We start from the raw sequence: 12233 nt of genomic DNA on the forward strand, positions 1-12233 counted from the left end.
AAGATTTCCAGTAGGAAACTCCAGCACCGGTACACATCAATTATGTACACTGAATCATATTTGTTCTGTTTAGAAAAATACCTCTTCAACCTCTTCAACAGGTCCCTATGAGAATATCAGCTGTTAATTATTATTATTTTTTATTTTTTAATTTTTTTTTCAGTACGCGGGCCTCTCACTGTTGTGGCCTCTCCCGTTGCGGAGCACAGGCTCCAGACACACAGGCCCAGCGGCCATGGCTCACGGGCCCAGCCGCTCTGCGGCATGTGGGATCTTCCCGGACCGGGGCACGAACCCGTGTCCCCTGCATCGGCAGGCGGACTCTCAACCACTGCGCCACCAGGGAAGCCTCTCAGCTGTTAATTATTTTAATATCACTCCTTACTTCTGAAATATAACATGTCCAAATCCAAACTCTTTACCCTCAAAACTGTTCCTCCTCCACTCTCTGCATCTCAGTTAAACGACGCCAGCCACTACTCAGTTGCTGTGTGCTCTTTATCCTTCTTTTATTGATAGTATGTCCTTCTTCCCTCCATCCCTCCGTCCCTCCTTCCCTCTGTGGCTTATACTTTAACCCTCCTCAGCTCTCACAGACCTGAAATGGCCGGTAGCTTCCAGAAGAAAGCGGCTGTTTAGGTTTCCTTTCGCCGCCTTCCCCGCCCCTCCGTGGTTCTGACAGCTTTCAGTGGCTCCTGCAGCCTATACATGCACCCTCACCTTATTCCGGACAGAGCGCCGTGGGGTAGGCTCCTGAGACCACGACGCTTACAGCATATCTGCCAGCGCGTCTTTGCTCTGCTGCCCCCAGCTCGCCTCTCAAGTCTACGCTCCCGCAGTCACCTCCTGAAGGCGCGCGGCCCACTTGTCTGTCAGGTGCGCATGCCCGACGTCCTCCGTCAGGTCTTCACGTCGACGTCATCTGTCAGATCCGCACGTCCGACGTCGTCTGTCACGTCGCCCGTCTAACGTCATACCCTGGATCTGAACGTGCCACATCTAAGGTCAGTGTTTATTTTCTGCTGTTATTATTAGTGAGGGGTGTACAACACAGAACTCAGCTCTAGGGCAACTCTTAACTTGATCACCTGTGAGTTGTGTATCTCCGTGTCATAGCTGAGGAAATCTATATTGTTGATAAAATCCTTATGTCTGTGAACAGGTACCTGAAAAAATGGTTGAGGTGGAATCATGAGAGAAAATGAATTCTAATTTAAATGTTGAAGGAGAAAATTATTTACTTAAAGAAAATTTGTGATGCATCCTTTAATAAGTTAAGTATATCTCAGTTTGCAAGTTGATAATTTTCAAATCAGATTTTCATAGACTGAATATACAGACAGCACTTGCATTGTTTTATGAATATAATTCATGACACTTTATGTGGGCAACAAAATTCTACCTGTTTCCTGGTTATTTGGAGAAAACAGTGTAAGGAAGGAGACAGAAATCACTAGGAGTAGTAACACCTCTCTATGAGACTTTTACTTTTTACTCTGTTTTATGAGTTGTCAGAGAAATTGCACCTTGTGATTAATTTAAGAAATAATGCAGCCTGTCCTCATACAGTTATCCATTACTGTTCAAGTCATGTTGGCAGCATTGTTTCCTGGAAACACTTAAAGAGTGAAAACATTATAAACATTTTGCACTCACTGTTGATTCCTGCTACTGGTTGCCTTTTAGTTTTATTCTCTGGCTCAGAAATTTCTACCCTAAATGTTAGAGAAATAAAAGTAATATTTTCATCATTCATCAAAGATATATATTAAGACTAAAAATACCATTCTTTTTGTTCCAGAAACTATTCTGCACTTGATAATATGAGTAAAGTTTCATTCATTTGAAATATATAGAATATTGTATTATAAAAGAAGTCAGGGTATTGCATAATTTTGTAATATGTTATGGTATTATTATATGAAGTCTACAAATTTCTCAGTAAGAATACTTGATTTCCTTTAATGTGATTAAGTCATTTATTAAATTATCTGAGCCTATTTACCTGCAAAATAAGTAAATAAGTGTAAAGTATACGGTAAGATAAACTACAGTGTTTCATTAAACAGGCATGTTTTAATGGAAATATATTTTTCTTGTCATAGATTTTCTAAAATCTAGATATAAGTATCTATTATAAATATTGAGACTTCTTAATGGAATGTCTGTCGACACTGATGAAGTGATTCGTGCATTTTTACAATCATAAATAAGGGAACAAGAAATTCACAAACCTCTTTGATTTATTTTAATCACTTTATGTAATTTGGGTTGAATTTTTTTTTTAAGAAATATGTTAGTACTTAGGTCAAAATAGTTCGATGACATTTATTTTAGTATCTTGTCTCACATACATTATTTTGTAGTGATTTTAATACCTTAGCTTATTTTCAGTAGCCATTTGTTTTCCAATTACACAATATTTTATTTCTGTAAATACTATCTTCATGAAACATTTTGCATCCTCCAGGACATAGATAAGACAGATCCAACCTTCTCCTCAGGAAACAATCAATTTAAAAGTATGTGCGTAGGCTTCCCTGGTGGCGCAGTGGTTGAGAGTCCGCCTGCCGATGCAGGGGACAGGGGTTTGTGCCCGGTCCGGGAAGATCCCACATGCCACGGAGCGGCTGGGCCCGTGAGCCATGGCCGCTGAGCCTGCGCGTCCGGAGCCTGTGCTCCGCAACGGGAGAGGCCGCAACAGTAAGAGACCCGCGTACCGCAAAAAAAAAAAAAAAAAAAAAAAAAAAAAGGATGTGCTGTGTGTGGCAGGGACTCCCCTGGTGGTTCAGAGGTTAAGATTCTGCGTTTCCACTGCAGGGGGTGCAGGTATCCCTGGTCTGGGAACTAAGATCTCACATGATGTATGGCACCGTCAAAAAAAAAAACAAAAAAAAACTTTAAGTAAAAGTACTAAAGACAAATAATAATACACAAAATTATAAAACAATTACAGAAAATAAAAATCCTCTCTGTAAACCTCCCAAAGTAGCAAAAGATAGTTATATGAAATGATGTTTCAGTTGAAGTGAAAATATTCTGAGGAGGATCATAATTTTAATCTGCTGTATGCAAGATTTTATTTTTCACGGTTGTGGGAGAGGGCAAACGCAGCCAGCACTTGTAAAGGACTTACTATGTCCAGCCTTTAAAGGGCTTTGCATCTATACATAGTATAGTCCTCATAACAACCTTGTGACATAAGTACCATTATATCTCTTTTCCATTAATAGGCAAATAGGTACAGAGACATTAAAGAACTTGGCAGTAATCACGAAACAAATCAATGGTCAAGCTAGAATTTAAACCCTTAGATCTAGCTTCAAAGCTTCTTTACTTTTTACTGCTTTTTTACTTTTTACTTTTGTGCTATGGTATCAGTTCACACGAATTAGATTCATATACCTATATTTTAGGGTATCTAGGATACTTTCACAATGACTCTTTCTTAATCTTGTCACAAAGTGTCAACCGAATTTTTCACGCAACCAAGTTATGTTAGGACCTTGCCTGTTAGGAATTGTAATCTTGCAAGCCACAAACTTTGGTAATATGTACTCTTATTTTAGAGAGGTTAAATTGTGGGGGAAATGTATATGAGAATTCATGAAATAGATGGTAGTCCTTAAATATCTTTAAATAAGCCTTACTAATTTTGACAGGACCAAATAGTTAACATTTTTGTAGAGCTAATTCCTCCTTGCCTGTGTCAAGTCTTTGCTCAATGTTCACTGTCAGTGGTATTTTCTGGAACACTCACCACTCACCCACAGTATTCCTAATTCAGTATACTCCGCTCTGCTTTTCTTCTTTTCCATAGTTTTATCACTTTATAACATGCAATAGATATTATTAATTATGTAGAATACTGATGTCTGCCTTCGCTGATCACTATCTCCTTAGAATACAAAATCATTGAGGGAAAGACTGCTGTGCTGTTCACTGATGTATATCTAGCACACAATCATAGTCTGGTACATGCCAGAAATTCTATATGTATATTTTTTAATGTCAAGAAAAATTTATCATCATCAAAAAATAAATTCATACCGTGTGATCAATGTTCTTATAAGACTGGCTAGAGTTACATTTCTTTACTTATTTTTATCTGAGATATATCTGTACAATTTGCTTGTGTAGAAAAAGTGTAAAACTTTTATGTATTTAACGTGACATTAAAACTGCCAATATACATCATCAGTGATCATCCAGCTATTGAATAATTCTTTCAGTTTACAATTTGGTTAGGGAAGAACCACACGCTAAGCTGAACAGTAAAAAAATAAACTAATTGGTAAATGTGCTTAACGTCTCCGAATCTCATTTTACCTATCTATAAAATGCAGTTTGCCTATCTATAAAATGCAGACAGAAATAGTACATATCTCATAGGGTCATTATGAAGAATATGTGAAATAACTATTTCAAGGATTAAAAAAATAGTGTTAACTATGATGTTGTTACACAAGAGTAGATGACAACTTCATCTGGATGGTTATTTTGGGGGATATTTATAAAAGCACTGTCCTTGATGAGGATTTTTTTTCCTAGATTCACTTAAATAGACTCACTTAGTTATTGATTACTTCTCTTTAAAATGTCTTAGAAGGGCAATTTGTAACTTATGTAAACAAACTATATCTGTGTCCATCACATTCTAACCAAACTTCAAAAATATATCTGCACAAACATTTTTGTTCCCACCAATAAATTTCTAGTACTCAATCTCATACTAGTTGATAATTATGACTTTGAGACCAACGGACATCAAGGTGCCAGTAATGTAGATTGTTTGCATACGTGTAATACAGTTATGATAGAATCATAACCTCATTTTTACAAGAAACAAAATAGTTTCTCAGACTTTGCTACGGTAGACCAGTATCAATTTGAATGAGGCATCACACTGTAGTCCTTAAAATAGCTCTGAGAATGGAGGGTGATGATATATCTTATACATAGAAAATGATAGAATTGTCTTGAGAATGAGATAACTCATAGGTGAAGAAAACCTGAATAGTCACTCTACAACAGATCGACTATATGTTTATGTAAATTCTGCATGGTCACCATTTTGAATTCTTTGCATACAGAAAGACACTGAGCACAATTTAACAATTAGCCTATAAGCAAAAAGTTAAATCAGACACAGAAACTATTCCCAGTTTTCAGGAATATGAAAAAGATTAATAGGGGGCTTCCCTGGTGGCGCAGTGGTTGAGAGTCCGCCTGCCGATGCAGGGGACACGGGTTCGTGCCCTGGTCTGGGAAGATCCCACATGCCGCGGAGCGGCTAGGCCCGTGAGCCATGGCCGCTGAGCCTGCGCGTCCGTAGCCTGTACTCCGCAATGGGAGAGGCCACAACAGTGAGAGGCCCGCGTACCGAAAATACAAACAACAAAAAAGATTAATAGCGCATTTGGCATCTAAAATACTATTTATTAACCCAATTTTATAAGTTAATCAGTCACCAGTCCTCTTAATACTAAAAATTATACATGAGTTGGTTGATACTTTAGTGCTCTAGATAAATGTGATCTTTTTTTGTATAAAAAATGTTCTGTAATGCTGTGATTCTCAAACATTGATATATGCCAGAAACAGCTGGAGAACTTGTTTAAAATGCTGATTTTCTGTACAGTTTTAACTCTCCTGTGACTCAGATTCAATAAATCTGTTGTAGGTTTGGGGGAATCTGGATTTTAATAAGCAAACTCACTAATTATGGTGCTGTCGATGGTAGACCACACTTAAAGTAAGACTGCACTAAGCCTGTCATTCAAAAATTTAACTTATTCTTGGTGCAAGGAAACAAGAAGCTGAAGAAATGTGAGTAAAGATATGTAGATGCTTTTTGGACAGTAAATTCACCTGAAATTGGAGCCCTTGGCACAAAATATCTCTCCATCAAAACAGTATGTTACTGTGTCTTTGCAAAACAAAGTACTATACTCGTAGAGAAACTCAGTTTGAAAATCATGGGGGATGTGGGCTAGAGCTGAGGTTTACTGCAGTAACAAACAACCCCTAGTATCTGAGAGGCATAAAGCAACAAAAATTTACTTCCTGTTTATACTCTACGTCTATCATGGACCTTGCTTATTGCAATCACTCAGGAACTCAGGATGATGGAGTGGCTGCCTACGTATGTGATGTTGGCTTCTATGTCAGAGAAAAGGGGAAGGCTCTAAGAGTCCATGTTTTTGTAAGTAAATACTAAGTTCTGGCTTCAGCAATTAAATACTTATGACTCATTGGTCAAAACCAAGCTATTTCCAACTGTAAGAGCCAGGAGTGCAATCCTACTATGGGCCTGAAAGGTGGGGCAGTGGGGGGAAATGGGACGATTTGGCTAATAGCAATTATGACTATCAAAAGTTGCCAAAGTCTCTTCTGAGAAGTGCTCCCGTAGCCTAATGTCTGAACAAAGTCAGTGAACCATTTATCTGTTAACTAAAGACACTTTATGATTCAGAGAAATCTACAAGTGAAAAACGCTGTGCATGAGCTGATTATGACATCAACATTATGTCTACTCCAAACAGATGGCAGAAATGTAAAATCTTCTGAAATGGAAAGAAGAAGCTTTAATTATTGAAAGATGTTCTGCATATTATCGACAGAGAAATCTGTCCTATTGACTAATTATTTTTCTAGACAGCGATTCATTTTCTGACCGGTGCAGCTTCACTAGTTTTTCTGTAAACAAAATTCATCATCACAAACTGCCTTTTGATTAGCTTGATTAAAATTTCTGCTTCACAGTCACTAAACACGTGAAACTTAAGGAGTGGGAAAAGGTCAGAAAGTTGCCTTACCATTTAGTTATTCAACAGAGGAAAACATAAAATTTGTTGAGATAGTGGAAGATACCTAATTTTTTAAAGCATAAGTCCTTTCCTAAACAATTCCTGTAAAATTTTTAATAGACTCTGCACTTAAAATTTTGTGAGTCCCTTTATTTTTTGAAGCAATACTTTCTTCTTCACTTTTTAAAAATAATTCTATTGCTTTTATAATTTTGTTTACTTTCATCTTATTTATCAAGACACTACTTTTCCACTGTACAGTGAGGAGTCAGTGTAGAAATTGTCTGTGTTTTTATTATCTTCTTAATGTATTTACCTGACTCCATTCAGTTCTTAAAAGGAAACCAATGTCAGTAAAAAATTAAAAAGTGTTCAAATTGTGCTTGCAAAAGAACAATTTAAAAATGTTTGTCTGGGGCTTCCCTGGTGGCGCAGTGGTTGAGAGTCCGCCTGCCGATGCAGGGGACACGGGTTTGTGCCCCGTTCTGGGAAGATCCCGCATGCAAAAAAAATTTAAAAAATTTAAAAAAAATGTTTGTCTAATTTAAGAGGAGTTTCAAGTTCCATTTTCTAAGATGGAACATTTCTGAAGTATGAAATATATATAAAAGTTATTTTAAAGAGCCAGTTATTTCAGTAACCTCTTTCATTATTTTTATTAACTTCATGCTATTATAAGGTCTCAATTCTTTAAGGGAAAACTAAAAGGTAGAAATTTGAATGAGATATAATGTTAATAATTATAAGTTTGAACAAATTATTGACAAACTTGAAATTATACCATAGAGCTAATGGACAATTTAGGGTTATATTTTCTTCATACGGATCAAGGCCTAATGTACATTCTGATTTAATACTAAAAATAAGTTCAGTTTCATAAGTATCAGTTAATTAAATGAAATTGTAATGTAGTCCTTGTAGACATCAATAGAACAAAGTGTATGGACATTTTTGTCATGATCCCATATGTCTTATTAGTGATAACAATTTTCACACTGCATTCAAATTCACAAAGAAATTCCTTGAGGACCTTCCAGCATTCACTGAGTCTCCTGGAGGCCCTTCCAGCTCCTCCTTATTGCTGAGTCTCAAACTCAATGTCCCATGCTTCAGATTTCTGCTATGGCATCATGCCACTTTTGATATCAAAAACTGTGCTAGTTAGATATTGATGCATTAAAAAAAACAAATGAAACGAAACTCAAAAACAACTTATTATATCACAATTTTGAGATTCAGAAATTCAAGTAAAGCAAACTAGGAATAGCTTATTTCGGCTCCCTAGTGATTATTAAAATTTTTAAATACACAAAATAATTTTTAAGAAGGGGAAAGGGACAGATGGGAGTAAAATGTTTGTGTCTTTGTCTGAGAAGTGATAAAATTACCTATTTATATATTAAATTGGAATAAATCAGGGATATGACATATAATCCCTAGTATAATCATTAAAGGTTGTTAAAGAAAGTTAAAAAATCATGATAGTAGAGGAAATAACTGATATCTAAGGTTAATGCAAAAAAAGATAATGGAGGTAAAACAGAATACAAATCAAGTGGATAAAACAGCAAAAATATAGTAAGATATTAGATTTAAACACAAACATACTAGTAACTACAATAAATGCAAATATATATTTCAAATAAAAGACAAAGACTGTCAGATTTTTTAAATTCAGTCATATGCTGCTTACAATAGACACACTTTAAATACAAAAATATAGGAATATTGAAAGTAAAAAACATGCAAATATCAACCAAAAAATGATGATATAGCTACATTAATATCATATAAAAGTAGACTTTAACCAAAAAAAATAGTGATAAAGAGGGATATGTGATAATGGCAGAAGGGTCTTAAAATTTTATGTGCCTAATAATAGTTTTAATTTAAAATGCAGAAAAATTGATGTAGATTATAAAGAGGAGACAAACCCAGAGTCATACTGGAAAACTTAACACTTTTTTATTTCTAGAATTGAGGGATCAAATAGACAAAAAATTTATTAAGAATATAAAAGATTTGAGGATCAAAATTAATCACATTGACCTAATTGACATATATAAGACATTACACCAAGCAACTGCAGAATGCATACTCTTTTTCAAGAGCACTGGAACATTTACCAAAATTGACCAAATGCTGGGCCTCAACAGATGTTAAATAAATTATATAGAGTATGTTATCTTACCAAAATGGTATAAAGTTGAACCCAGAAGCAAAATATAACTAGGAAATACCCAAAACACTGTAAATTAAGTTATACACCCTGAAATAAAATGTCATTGGTCAACAAGGAAATCATAATGGAAAATAGAAAGTATTTTGAAAAGTATGATGGTTAAAACAAACACATTAAAACAGAAGGGTCAACACTAATGGAGGATTAGAGGGAATTGTATACCCTTTACTGAATGAGAACAAAAAGAACCAAAAATCAGATCTAATTATCTGTGTCAAAAAATGAGAAAAATGAAAATTAAACACAATGAAATGGAAAGGAGGCAATAATAAAACTAAAAGCTGAAATTAATGAAATGCCATATGAACAGACAACAGAAAATTAACAATACCAAAAGTTTGTTCTTTTGGTTGTACTGTAGCAAAATGGACACAAGATAGAAAAATCTAAAAATTGTTTGTTTTAAATTCTTCTGGCCTGCCTCACCTCCACTTGGTTGATCTTTTTATAGGCTCCTAAATATATTACAACTCAGAAGTGCAAGTTTGAGGAAGTTAACATCTCATGCAGCAACCCGTGACCAGTGTTGCAGAAGAGCTGATAAGGAACATATCTCATTTCCAGGACTAAGGCAGACAGTTCTGAGATGCATTCTTCACACCTACTTACCAGGTTCCAGGGAATCAAAAACCCTCAGTTCTCAGAGTAGTTAACAGTTTGATTATGCAAATCTGCATTGCTTTCCTCTTTCAGTTTCTTCACTCTTGTTTTATGGGATACTTTACTAATTAAGTCACTTCCATCTAAGTCTGTTTTTTTTTTTTTTCCAACTTAGAAGACAGTCTAATATATTTTAGGTAACTTGAATCTGTAATTTAAAAATTCTCACAAAAATTCCAGGCCACATGGTCTCATAAGTGAATGCTGCTAATCATATACACATTCTCCCAGAGAAAAGGAAAAGAGGGAAACTTCCAAACATTATATAAGGCAAGCATTACTTTGACATCAAAACCTGACAAGGAGATTTTTAAAAAAAACCAATCTCTCTCACAAATATAGATACAAAAATTCTAAAGAAAATATTAGCAAAGTGTTCTCTTTTAATACATAAAAGAGGACAGTGGATCACAACCCTCTGGGATCATTGCAGTAATATATAGTTAAGCATCTGAAAACTTCATCAATATTAATCACCATATCAACAGAATGAAGGAGAAAAACTATACAATGATCTTAATACATGGAAAATAAGTATTTGAAAACTCTAATATTCTTTCATGATAAAAATGCTTAGCATGCTATAAATTAAATGAAAATTTCATAATCTTTTAAAGATATCAAATTATGTAGGTCCAAATATCCTAGAGCAAATACCATATACAATGATGAAATGTTGAAAATTTTCCCTATAAATTTGGGAATTAGTCAAGACTGCCTGCTCTCATCATCCACCAGAGGGCAGACAGCAGAAGCAAGAAGAACTACAATCCTGCAGCCTGCGAACAAAAACCACATTCACAGAAAGATAGACAAGATGAAAAGGCAGAGGGCTATGTACCAGATGAAGGAACAAGATAAAACCCCAGAAAAACAACTAAATAAAGTAGAGATAGGCAACCTTCCAGAAAAAGAACTCAGAATAATAATAGTGAAGATGATCCAGGACCTCGGAAAAACAATGGAGGCAAAGATCAAGAAGATGGGCTTCCCTGGTGGCGCAGTGGTTGAGAGTCTGCCTGGCGATGCAGGGGACATGGGTTTGTGCCCCGGTCCGGGAAGATCCCACATGCCATGGAGCGGCTAGGCCCGTGAGCTATGGCCGCTGAGCCTGTGCGTCTGGAGCCTGTGCTCCGCAACGGGAGAGGCCACAGTGAGAGGCCCGTGTACCGAAAAAAAAAAAAAAAAAGATCAAGAAGATGCAAGAAATGTTTAACAAAGACCTACAAGAATTAAAGAACAAACAAACAGAGATGAACAATACAATAACTGAAATGAAAACTACACTAGAAGGAATCAATAGCAGAATAACTGAGGCAGAAGAATAGATAAGTGACCTGGAAGACAGAATGGTGGAATTCTCTGCGGTGGAACAGAATAAAGAAAAAAGAATGAAAAGAAATGAAGACAGCCAAAGAGGCCTCTGGGACAACATTAAAAGCAACAACATTCACATTATAGAGGTCCAAGAAGGAGAAGAGAGAAAGAACCAGAGAAAATATTTGAAGAGATTAGAGTCAAAAACTTCCCTAACATGGGAAAGGAAATAGCCACCCAAGTCCAGGAAGCACAGTGAGTCCCATACAGGATAAACCCAAGGAGAAACATGCTGAGACACATAGTAGTCAAATTGGCAAAAATTAAAGACAAAGAAAAATTATTGAAAGCAGCAAGGGAAAAACGACAAATAACATACAAGGGAACTCCCATAAGGTTAACAGCTGATTTCTCAGCAGAAACTCTACAAGCAAGAAGGGAGTGGCATGATATACTTAAAGTGATGAAGGAAGAACCTACAACCAAGATTACTCTACCCAGCAAGGATCTCATTCAGATTTGATGGAGAAATGAACAGCTTTACAGAAAAGCAAAAGCTAAGAGAATTCAGCACCACCAAACAAGCTCTACATCAAATGCTAAAGGAACTTCTCTAAGTGGGAAACATAAGAGAAGAAAAGGACCTACAAAAACAAACCCAAAATAGTTAAGAAAATGGTCATAGCAACATACATATCGATAATTACCTTAAACGTGAATGGATTAAATGCTCCAACCAAAAGACACAGGCTTGCTGAATGGGTACAAAAACAAGACCCATATATATGCTGTCTATAAGAGACACACTTCAGACCTAGGGACACATACAGACTGAAAGTGAGGGGATGGAAAAAGATATTCCATGCCAATGGAAATCAAAAGAAAGCTGGAGTAGCAATACTCATATCAGATAAAATAGACTTTAAAATAAAGAATGTTACAAGAGACAAGGAAGGACACTACATAATGATCAAGGGATCAATCCAAGAAGAAGATATAACAATTATAAATATATATGCACCCAACATAGGAGCACCTCAATACATAAGGCAACTGCTAACAGCTATAAAAGAGGAAATCGACAGTAACACAATAATAGTGGGGGACTTTAACACCTCACTTACACCAATGGACAGATCATCCAAACAAAAAATTACTAAGGAAACACAAGCTTTAAATGACACAATAGACCAGATAGATTTAAT

The sequence above is a fragment of the Lipotes vexillifer genome, unplaced genomic scaffold (assembly GCF_000442215.2).
Source record: "Lipotes vexillifer unplaced genomic scaffold, Lipotes_vexillifer_v1.1 scaffold1168, whole genome shotgun sequence".
Taxonomy (NCBI): domain Eukaryota; kingdom Metazoa; phylum Chordata; class Mammalia; order Artiodactyla; family Lipotidae; genus Lipotes; species Lipotes vexillifer.